The sequence below is a fragment of the Vitis vinifera genome, chromosome 11 (assembly GCF_030704535.1).
Source record: "Vitis vinifera cultivar Pinot Noir 40024 chromosome 11, ASM3070453v1".
Classification (NCBI taxonomy): Eukaryota; Viridiplantae; Streptophyta; class Magnoliopsida; order Vitales; family Vitaceae; genus Vitis; species Vitis vinifera.
The window spans coordinates 14,788,869-14,800,141 of record NC_081815.1 but is presented as its reverse complement, the minus strand read 5'-3'; the positions used below and the strand labels follow the sequence as shown (position 1 = coordinate 14,800,141).

Sequence of the window (11,273 nt, the reverse complement as noted above, 5' to 3'; positions counted from 1 at the left end):
TGACCATGGTGACTATGCTGATCTTCAGGTGTAACTTCCATGATGTTCAAACACAATTCCAACTCTGTTTCATGAGGTGTTTCAATTTTCACAAGTCTTCATCCACTGTCTCGTATCTAATATGGCATACACAACTAGTAACAACTGTAACAAAAAAAACAAAGAAACAAAAGAAAACAAAAGAATACTACAAAAAACTAAGATTAACTAAAAACTAAATTAAAAGATAGGCTAAAATATTAACAAGTAAAAGAAACAATTGAAAAGAGTTAGTAAATGAAAAGAAAAATCACCAAACTTGTGATGAAGATCACAAGTGTTTTGGAAAAGGTTATATCACTGTAAAGTTGGCACCATCCCCGGCAATGGTGCCATTTGATTCGTGCCCAGCTGGTGTATGCCCTGTTGATTAGTGTTCAATCAACTGGTGTACTCTAATTTCGGTCCTCAAACGAGAGTAATCAACAACATTTATAAACCTATTTCACCATAAACTAGGGTAGCATTAGCTAGCATAGCATAGTGGCTCTAGGATTGTCCACAGGGATGGGTTTTCAAATTACAACTGATATTAGTTCAAACTGAATTGGTGCTTTTTCTTTTCAAGGTTAGCTTTAAAAGAAAACATAAATATGTTTGAAAAGATTGGTTTTAAGTGAAACCAAAAATAAAGTAATTGAAATTACTTACAAAGAAAAGTGCTTCTTGGAGTTTTAAATCACTAAGCTCAGGTTCCTTATACAAAAATGGAGATTCCGGTCACTTGGATCTTTTCCTCGCATTGGGGATTTAACATATAGTTATTTCCCAAACCGGTGTGGTACAGATGCTTCCCTTTAATGGGTTCAAACACTAAATCCCTATCACTGAATCATCTTGCAATGGTTCATACCTCTCACCTAGTATTGACCATTCAGGTTGATCCTTAACCTTGGATTACCCGTCAAAAGCTCGCAAGAGATAACTAATGGATGTCTCCTGGGAGTCCAAAAGCTTACCAAGTGTTGGCTATTCTAGATAATCCTACCTTTAAACCACCTCCTAGAGGCTTGTAAGAGATGAACTAGTGTATTTCAATGGACGGAGACCACTTGCCTTACCAAGTGTTTGCCCAGATGATTTTAAGGAATTTTAAGTTAACTAAAAAGATAAAAACCATTAAATGGTCACACTTTCTTTTCTATTAAAAACTGAAACAACGAAACTTCCACTTTTGCATTTGGAACCTTACCCAGCTTCCTTCACTCTAAGAAACAAAAAGCCTAGCCACTCATCCTCTGGGAAAACATCCTTAGAGTTTGATTTGCTAGAAATAAAAATAATGAGAAAATAAAATGAGAAGGTAAGGTAGAGCAAAACTCTATGTATTACATTCTGAAAAACTACACAAAGTGTCGTCTCTGAGAAAAACTCCTAAGCGATCTTTTAAAAGAAAATTACAATAGATTATATAGAGAGGCTATTCACCCCTCCTGCTAACTTCCCAACCAAGAAAACTTGTCATTGGTGGGTTACAAGGAGAAAATAGGGATTTACACACAAATATCTGAAGATAAATATCAAACGGAGTCGGTGCGCAAATATCTCAAATTACAGGTGGATTTCGCAAGTTCAAACTCAACTTGCAAAAATTTCACAGGTTGAAATTATCCATTTCGTAAGTTGCGAAATTGTCCTGCAACTTATCAGCTCTCTATCCTGCAGCGATTCATTTCCTCTTCCTATTTCGCAAGTTGCGAAAATTTCGCAAGTTGGATTCCACAACCTGCGAAATTGCTGGATGGTTGATTTCTTCTGTGATTTTCTTCCTTGCATCCTCGTTTGGCTTTGGAAAAGGGTTATGAAGCTCCAAATCTTAGTTTCTTCATGAATTTGAGCTCCAACTTGCTTTGCCATGAACTATACAAAGATCTCCCTCATTCTTGGATTGCTTTGGTGATAAAAAAGCTACTAAAAACACCAAAACTTAACACAATTTGATTAGAAACGATTGCAAGGGTCCTTAACATGCCAATTGAGTTAAAAGGTAATAACTACTACTCAAAAGTGTTTAAAAGAGTTAATTACAAGCTATAAAATAACACTTTTTGAGTAGTAATCAAATAGCTCAAAGTTATGGTTGACATAAATGACTCTAGGTTCTGAGCTTAAGGCTTTAGATTTTATGAAAAACTCAGGGTTGTGGATGACATGAACGACTTTGGGTCTTGAGCTCAAGCCTCTAGATACTATAAACAACTCAGGGTTGTGGATGACATTAAAGACTCTGGGAAATGAGCACAAGCCTCTAGATACTATGAGCAAGTCATGGCTGTGGTTGATATGAAAGACTCCGAACCGTGAACTTAGGGCTGTAGATGCTAGGAATAACTCAGGGTTGTGATTGACATGAACGACTCTAGGTTATGAGATCAGGGCTTTAGATGCTATGAACAATTCTGGCTGTGTATGATGTGAATGACTCCCAGTCATGAGCTTAAGCCTTTAGATACTATGAACAACTTAAGGCTATGGTTAACTTGAAAGACTCTGAGTTAGGAACTTAGGGCTCTGGATGCTATGAACAACTCAGGCCTATGGTTGACATTAATGATTTTGGGTCTTGAGCTCAAGGCTCTAGATGTTATGAACAACTTAGGGCTGTGGTTTACATGAACAACTTTGGGTCGTGAGCTTAGGGGTCTAGATGTTATGAACAATTCAGGCCTATGGATGACATGGATGACTCTGATTCATGAGCTCAAGCCTCTAGATACTATGAATAGCTCAGGGCTATGGTTGACATGAAAAAGTTTAAGTTGTGAGCTTAGGGCTTTAGATGCTATGCATAACTCAGGGTTGTCGATGACATCAAAGGCTCTTGGTTGTGAGCTTAGGGCTCTAGACTCTATGAATAGCTCTAGGGTGTGCATGACATGAACGAGTCTGAGTTGTGAGCTCAAGGCTCTAAATACCATGAACAACTCAAGGCTATGGTTGACATGAATGATTCTAGGTCGTGAACTCAAGACTCTAGATGTTGTAAAGAGCTTAGGGTTGTGGATGACATAAGCTACTCTAGGTCGTGAGCTCAGAGATTTGGATGCTATGAACAACTCAGTGTTGTTGATGCTATAAACTATTTAGGGTTATGGATGATATGAACGATTCTATGTCATGAGCTCAAGACTCTAGATGCTATGAACAACTTAGGGCTATGGATGACATGGATGACGTTGAGTCATGAGTTCAAGGCTTTAGATGTTATGAACAACTCTTGACATGAATGACTACGAGTTGTGAGCTCAAGGCTCTAAATGGTGTGAACAAATCAAGGTTGTGAATGACATGAATGACACTAGGTCATGAGCTCAGGGCTTTAGATATTATGAACAACTCAGCGTTGTGGTCCACATGAACGACTCTCGATTGTGAGGTCAAGGCTCTAGAAGCTATGAACAACTCAGAGTTGTGGATGATATGAATGACTTGGGATCCCATGAGCTTAGGCCTCTAATGCTATGAACCGCTCAAGGTTATGGATGACATGAACGTCTCTGGGTCATGAGCTAAGGGGTTTAGATACTATGAACAACTCAAGGGTGTAGATGAGATAAACTACTTTGGGTTGTGAGCTCAGGGCTCTTGATGTTATGAACAAGTTATGGTGCAGAGATTGAGAGAATAAATCTTGTTGATGATAAAAACTCTGAAGGAATTTTGAGATAATGGTATTGACCCACTAGTGGTGTTACTTTATCAAACGGGCCATTGCATGGGAGATACATGGAAGTGCTGAAACCAATCAAGATTCAAAAATCCAAACTAGCCTCCTTCCAACTCTTTTCCATCCTTCCCACTTCTGCATCTGTGCATGACCCCCTTCGACATGTAATCCCAAAGGCCACGTGCCTCACCCCTTATTCTTCATCCTTGCTTTTGAAATTTGATTTTTTTAAAATCCAATTTTCAAATAATGTGAATCCCTTAACCTTTTTTTATTCTTGCTTAGAATTTTAGGTCACTAAAAATCTCAATTTTAATAAATTTGTTGTCATTTTTCTTTTCAACAAGCATATTTTACATAATTTCTTTCATTTTTAATAATTTTTTTATTTTCATGTTTTTAAAAAGCTTGAATAAAATTCTATAACATCAAGTAATGGAATTTATGGAGTTAATTCATGCTAAAATAAATTGGGCATTGGTAGGGCCTAACATATGAGACATTCGCCATTTGATTGTTATTGCTAATTGTTATGCCAATTGAATAATTGATTTTTGTCCTACTCTAGGACATGCATGCGATTATTTTGCACTTGTCTACTAACCCTATTTCTATGATAGCGCATTATTGATTCCCTGCTCAAGTACACATCCTACTTTCTCTCATGTGTTTGATCACTTTCTATTGCATATTTTAGTTATAGTACACCCTTGATTACTATTTGGTATCCACGTTTAATTAATCAATTGTCACACTTGCCCCAACTTCATTAGTGGAGACCCATCACTTTTACGGTCTTAGAGGGGTGATATAACTTATCACCATACCTTCCCAATAGGTAACCTAACCTTTGAACTTGACTCGATTTTTTGCAGACCTTTTTTCTTTTGAGAGTCACATTTAGGGTTTTTCTTTCTTATTTTATTTTTCCCTTTAAAAATAAAACAAAAATAAGTGGCGACTCCAAAAACAATTTTAAAAAAAATCAAAATTTCAAATTAAAAGGCGAGTCTCACCATTTGAGTGAGGAACACATGTAAGAAATGTGAGGTCCACAATGATATGAACGACTCAAGATCCTGTGAGCTCAAGCCTCTAGGTCCTATAAACTACTCAGGGCTATGGATGATATGAATGATTCTTGGTCATGAGCCTAAGGCTCAAAATGTTATGAATAACTCACAGTTGTGGATGATATGGACAACTAAAGGTCATGATCTTAGGGCTTTAGATGCTATGACCAACTTAGGGTGATGGTTGACATGAATGACTCCGGGTCCTGACCTCAAGGCTTTAGATGCGGTGAACAACTAAGGGTTATGGATGACATGAACGACTCTAGGTCATGAGCTTAGGGCTCTAGATGTTAAGAACAACTTAGGGTTGTGGATGACATGAATGACTCCAGGTTGTGTGCTCAAGACTGTGCTTGATTTTAACGACTACGGGACATGAGCTCAAGGCTCTAAATGCTATGAAAATCTTAGGACTGTGGATGACATGAACGAGTCCGAGTCAGGAGCTCAAGGCTCTAAATGCTATGAACACCTTAGGGTTATGGTTGATGTGACCGACTCCAGGTCGTGACCTCAGGGCTCTAGATGTTATGAACAACTTAGGGCTATCATTGACATGAACAACTCGGATCATGAGCTCCAGGCTTTAGATGCTTTGAACAACTTTGGGCTACAAATGACATGAATGACTCTAGGTCATGAGCTTAGGCCTCAAGATGCTATGAACAACTTTGGTCTCGAGTTGACATGAATGAATTCGGGACGTGAGTTTAGGGCTCTAGATGCTATGAACATATCAGGCTTTTGGATGACATGATCTACTATAGGTTGTGAGCTCAAGGCTTTAGATGTTATGAACAACTAAGGGTTGTCGTTTACATGAATGACTTCGGGTCATGAGCTCAAGGCTCTAGATGATATGAAGAGCCCTAGTCTATGGTTGACATGAATAACTCTGGGTTGTGAGCTTAGGGCTTTAGATGCTATGAACAGCTCCAACATATGGATGACATAAGTTACTTAGCATCATGAGCTCATGGCTCTAGATGTTACAAATAGCTCAGGGTTATGGATGATATGAACGACTCGAGATCTTGTTAGCTTAAGCCTTTAGGTGCGATTAACTACTCAGGGTTGTGGATGCTATGAACTATTCTTGGTTGTAAGCCCAAGGCTCTAAATGTTATGAATAACTCAAGGTTGTGGATGACATCAATGAATCAAGGTCGTGAGCTCAGGCTCTAGATGATATGAATAGCCCAGACTTGTTGTTGACATGAACAAATTTGATTCGTGAGCTCAGGACTCTAGATTCTATGAAAAGCTCAGGGCTGTGGATGACATGAACAACTCTAAGTCATGAACTTAAGGCTCTAGATACTATGAATAGCTTAGGCTTGTGGTTGACATGAATGACTCCAAGTTATGAGCTCAAGGCTCTAAATGTTATGAACAACTCAGGGTTGGGGTTGACAATAACTACTCTGGGATGTCAGATCAGGGCTCTAGATGCTAAGAACAACCCAGAGTTGTGGATGATATGAAGGACTTGGGATCCTAATAGCTCAGTCCCCTTGATGCTATAAACAACTCAAGGTTGTTGATGACATGAACGACTCAAGGCTATGAGCTAAGGCTTTAGATGTTATGAACAACTCAGGGTTGTGGTTTACATGAAGGAGTCTGGGTTGTGAGCTTTAGGCTTTAGATGCTATGAACAACTCAGGCCTGTTGATGACATGAGTTGCTCCACATCGTGAGCTCATGGCTTTAGATGTTATGAACAACTCAAACCTGTGGTTGATATGAACAACTCAGGATCTTGTGATCTTAAATCTCTAGGTGATATGAACAACTTAGGGTTGTGGATGATATGAACTATTCTTGGCCATGAGCCCAAGGCCTTAAATGTTATGAATAGCTCAAGGTTATGGATCACATGAATGAGTTAAAGTCGCGAGCTCAGGGCTCTAGATGCTATGGACAACTTAGGGTTATGGTTGACATGAACGACTTCATGTCATGGGCTTAGGGCTCTATATGCTATGAAAAGTTGAGGGTTGTGGATAACATGGATGACTCTGGGTTATGAGCTAAGGGCTCTAGATAGTATGAACACTCAGGCTTATGGTTGACATGAACAACTCCGGGTCATGAGCTCTGGCCCCTAGATGCTATGAATAGCTCCGGGCTGTGGATGACATGAATGAATCTAGGTCGTGAGCTCAAGCCTTAAGATGCTATGAATAGATCAAGTCTCTGGATGACATGAACGACTTCCGGTTGTGAGCTCAAGGCTCTAGATGTTATGAACAACTGATGTTTACGGATGACATGAGCTACTCCAGGTCGTGAGCTCAAGGCTTTAGATGCTATGAACAGCTCAGGGTTGTAGTTGACATGAACGACTCTAGGTCATGAACTCAAAGCTCTTGATGATTGTGGACCCGTATTTTAGCACGATGCGTTCCCACTCGATTGGCGAGACTCGCTTTTCATTTATTTGGTGAAAATATATATTTTTTAGAAAAGACTTGGAGTCGCCACTTGTTTTTGTTTTATTTTTTTAGGGAAAATAAAATTAGAAAGAAAACTCTAAGTATGACTCCTTATTTGAAAAAGACGGTCTGTGAAAAACCAAAACTGGGTTGGGGATCAGGTTACTTATTGGGAATGTACGGTATAGACCATAGCACCCCTCTAAGACCCTAAAAAATGGGTCTCTACTAAATAAGGTGAAACAGGCATGACAATTAACTAGGAGATCAATGGATACCAAAATGATCAAAGTTCAAAAATAATTCATGATAACAAAATAATAAACAAAGTGAGGGTGAGAGCGTACCTTGGTAGCATATAATAAAGCGATGTCATGAAAACAAGGTTAGTGTACAATGACAAGTAAAAAAAATCTCACACGAAACCAAATCAAAATCAAACAAAATCGATCACATAGTTTACTTGAATTATTTTCGAAAGAAATGTTATAAATATGGGGCCCCCACTAAAGCCCAATTTATTTTGTTATGAATTAATTGTTATAAATTCCATTATTTTGGAGTTATGAAAACTTATTAAAAAATTGAAAATGAAAGTTCTAAAAATTTAATTTGAAATTTGAGGTTTTGAAAAAATATTTTCAAGATGACATTTTAAAAATTAAATTCAGAAATCGGAATTTTTGACAATTTATTTGAGAATGATACTTTTTGGAATTTTGGAATCTCAGAAAATTATTTTGAAGATGGTATTTTAAAAAAATTAAATTTGAAATTTTAGGAATTTGGAAAACTTAAGAATGGTATTTTAAAAAATTAAATTTGGAATTTCGGAAAATGCATTTGAAGATAGTATTTTAAAAAATTGGAATTTTTGGAATTTTAGAGTTTTTGAAAATTTATTTGAAGATGGTATTTAAAAAAAATGGAATTTGGAATTTTAGAGTTTTGGAAAATTTATTTGAAGACGGTATTTTAAAAATTGGAAATTTGGGATTTTGTTTGAGAATGGTATTATTTTAAAAAAAATTAAATTTGGAATTCTAAGAAATTTTAGAAAATTGGAATTTTGAAAATTTGGAATTTTGGAAATTTGGAAATTTGAAATTATTCTAGAATTGGAATTTTGGAAAATTGAATTTAGAAATTGGAATCTTAGAAAATTATTTCGTGAATGGAATTTCGAAAAATTAAATTTAAAAATATAGAATAAAAGTTAAATTTGGGAATTGGAATTTTGAAAAATGATTTTGAAGATTAAAGTTTTGTAAACTAAATTTAAAATTAAATTTTAGAAAATTATTTTGAAAATGGATGCTTTGAAAAATTAAATTTGAGAATTGCGATTTTGGAAAATTATTTGAAAATGGAAACTTTAACAATTAAATTTGAAATTTGGATTTTTGATGAACCTAATCACTAGAGAAGAATGAGAAATTGTGAGTTAAATTATTTTGAAAACTGGATTTCCCAAAAAAAAAAAAAAACAATTTTAAAAGGATGTGGGCTTCGAAAATGGATTAAGGAAGGTGGCCATACATGGCCCTATAGGAGTGGGGCTCGGGGTGTCACTAATACTACACTGTGAGATTGGTGATCACAGCTGCCACTTTGACCTTAGACACCTTATTTTCTCCAATATCATGATCTTGACTTCTAACAGGAACATGTAGCACAAAAGAATCTCTTTCTATATCTCTAATTTCAGCTGGTTGATGCACATAATCATCCTTAAAAAATGTATCCTCTTCATATCCAAATTCCGGTCATCTTCTGCTGTGTTACTACCTCCTCCTAGAGCAACCTCATCTAGTTGAATCTTGTCCAAGTCATCGGCTCCATCTTTAGAATCCTCATCTAAATTGTGTCTTGTCATCATCTTCTTGCATAAACTGCTTCATAGAATCACCATCCTCTATCACTTCATCAGCAACATTAATTTTTATGACTTTAACTTTCAGTTCTGGAATTTTATCTTTGAGAAAATTTATCACACTTTTTATCCCTTCCTCAGTTGCTCCCTCAATACTTATGCCCTTCTTCTCGCTTCTCTCTGTCTTACCTCCATTCCCCTAAATGTCTACTACAGATGAAATCGCAGTTTCGGAAATGGATGAGCCTTTTGTGGGCCTAGATGTCAAACTTATGAGGTTTGTTGTACTTCCCTTGACTCGCTGCAAATATACCGCCTGCATGATGTATTTCTCATCGGAATCTTTGACCACAAAAATTTCAAACAGTGGAGTTCCTACAGGTGCAGTAACCAGCTGTCTAGGACTGTAACTCCTGCCAACAAATCTTCCCATACATGGTGTTATATGAACTAATTTGTCAAAGGGGTCATCGGAATCAGCAGAGCAGCCTACCCACCACCCAACCAGTCCACTTCTTGTATGTCTTGAAGCATCATGGTAGTGCTCTTCATCTATTGCATTCTTCAACCAAGACATGATTTCAGCAATGTTATCCATTGACATAGCCTCTGCAATAACCATTTTCAACTTGGCAGCATCTTCAAAGTCTTCCCTTTCAATTGCACCCTCTAGTTGAAACTTGAGAACAGAAGCGAAGCTCTCAACCTGCTCAATTTCAGAGAAATGTCGACTCCATTGATTCCAATCCCATCCAGAAGAAGAGTTGTTATTCCCATTATTCACAATGGTGGGCTTGTTGCTGCAACGACAACACATATTGGGACTCTTGCCTTGTACTTAGCAACTTCTTCGCTCATTTCCTTAAGATCACCCCTTGTGAAAACCAATCCCACGTTACCTACGAGCAGAGGAACGAAATTGAAGAAAGCCTGGTTGCTGGTTTTCACAACATGAAACCTGATGGAGTGCTTCATTATGGCGTTTTTACTCATGAGAACCGCTGAAACTCCACGCAAACCCTTGCGAAAATTCTGCAACTGGTGGGATCCAACATTATCAATGGCAATGACCGAAATCTGACCGCACTCATATCAAGTATAGAGTGATCTAGAGATACATTCAAGAAGAGGGACGGGACCATGCTGACAGCTTCCTGCCCTATTTTGTTTCCGATTTCATTTTCTTGCTTTAAAAACTCATGAAACCTCTCTAGGGTTTGGTTCTTCCTCAGCTGCATATGGGGGTAATTTGATTGCCAAGAAAGACTCTCAGGAATAGCAGTGAGATCAACAATAACAAAATATAATAAAATTCAGCATGTAACCCATATTATCCACACCTAAATCAACAAGCAATGTAGAGCAAACAAATGAGAAGGAGAGGAGAAGTTTATTAATCAAAATAAGCAAGAAGACTCAACCAGCTTACCTACGACCGCTCTTTTTCTCTGTTATGTTCTCTTCTCTCTCTTACTTCTCTGTTGGTTTTCCTCAACCTTTCCTTCCTCTGTAGCTGATCTTCTTCATCTCAGGCTTCTCCCATTCTCTCTTTAAATCTGAATCCTCCTCTCAGCTTTGAAGACCATCCCTCCTCTATTGATCTTTTTCTTTTTGTCTCCCCAAACCTCTTATATCTCCCTTTGAAAACCTCTCCACTTCCTCTCCAACAGGCCGTCTTTTTCTTGGAAAATCCCCTTGCCAATTTTTAACCTCCTGAAGGTTCCTTCTTTCAAGCTTTTCCACTTCCCTCCTCGGAAAACCCCAACCTTCTCTATTTCTTTTTTAAAATTCCTTTTCCCCATGTATCTTTTTTTTTTTTTTTTTTTTTTTTTTCCCATTGGTTGTTTTCAGAACTCCATTTTGCCATGTGGCCTCTTTGATTTCCCATGGTGCAACCTAAGTTCTCTGGTACAGTTCCCCCCTACACCTCTTAACTTGGCAGCCTTCTTGTTGCATTTTTGAGTGTTATCAAACTCCCATGCAAAAAATAAATGAGAAAAATAGCTACAAATTAAAAACCTTATAATAGAACATAAATAAATAAATAAAAAACCATGCCAATTTGGAAAAGAAAAATAGAAAATATCAATACAGGCATATATGAGAAAAATCTAAGAATTAATTCATGCGATAATAATAATGGTAAAATAATAATAATAATAATAATAATAATAATAATA

At 37.2% G+C, this 11,273-nt stretch overlaps 1 pseudogene; it reads right to left on the bottom strand.

Moving 5' to 3' along the window:
- Positions 1–8,797: 8,797 nt before the first annotated feature.
- Positions 8,798–9,910, bottom strand: LOC104880741 (protein EXECUTER 2, chloroplastic-like; annotated as a pseudogene).
- Between the last annotated feature and the right edge of the window lie 1,363 nt (positions 9,911–11,273).